The 1023-nt window shown below is 39.9% G+C and overlaps 1 pseudogene; it reads right to left on the bottom strand.

Annotated features, from left to right (window-relative positions):
• Positions 1-761, bottom strand: part of LOC102816932 — a 3137-nt pseudogene extending 2376 nt beyond the window's left edge.
• Positions 762-1023: the final 262 nt, after the last annotated feature.

The following is a 1023-nucleotide window of genomic DNA, read 5'->3' on the forward strand; positions in this document are numbered from 1 at the left end:
CCATCTTTTTGCTATTGTAAATAGTGCTGCTATGAACATTGGTGTGCATATATCTTCTCGGATTGTGGCTCTGTTTTCTTGGCCCAACATTATATTGAAGTATTATTTTATCCTTGCCACAACTTCATCAATAATATACTCCTTATTATCTCTGTTTCCTCGAGATTTCTTGTAATTTGATAATTCTTTAGAATAGAATCCACATTCTTCTTGGCAGAAAGAACTGCTTTTGTTGGTTATTGAGTCACAGTCATCAACAACTGATGGTTTTAGTCCTTCAGATATCTTTACCTTAATTTCAACTCTGTTTGTGAATATGTCTTCATTTTCAACAGCAGGATCTACTCTGGCCCTTTTCTTCTGAGGAGGCTCAGGTGTCTCGTGCGTACTGCCACCATCTCCATTTCCAGGTGTTTTCAGTTTGTTCTTTTCTGTTTTTCATGTCAACATTTTTTCTGTTGAAGATCAGATGTCTTCCTTCCTGGAGCAGCACCTCTCATCTTTCCCTCTGCATACTGCTCCTTGTTGGCTTTTTGAAGTTCTCTATGCTTTTGAAGATTTGTGTCCACATATTTGAGATTCTGCTTTCTGGAACACCTTCATCCCAGCTTTTATTCCAAACACTGTAATGTATAAAATATTTCACTTGTTTGTCCTTTATGGCAACCTTTACACACTACTTCACACAGAAGAGACCCATGAAACCATAGCACTCGCTCACTTTCCTGAAATTTAGTCTTCGCGTTCTGCTTTGGTGCCATTTATAAGTGATTCGCAGCCTCCTCCTCCTCCCAACATCTCCAACTACTGCCCCCTACTCTTTACACCATCCAACTCTGCCTCATATGTGCCATCAGACACTGCCAACTCTACATCCTGGGCTCAATTTGCCAGAACCTGCAGACCAGTGCAGCAGCAGCTTCAACCAACGGCTTTTTATTCTTGATGACTTTTGGATTAGCTGTAGTTTGTAAACCCTGTCACAAGATTTCTGAGAATCTTGTAGGTTCTAGTTTAAAATAT

This window comes from Chrysochloris asiatica, unplaced genomic scaffold, assembly GCF_000296735.1.
Source record: "Chrysochloris asiatica unplaced genomic scaffold, ChrAsi1.0 scaffold00167, whole genome shotgun sequence".
Taxonomy (NCBI): domain Eukaryota; kingdom Metazoa; phylum Chordata; class Mammalia; order Afrosoricida; family Chrysochloridae; genus Chrysochloris; species Chrysochloris asiatica.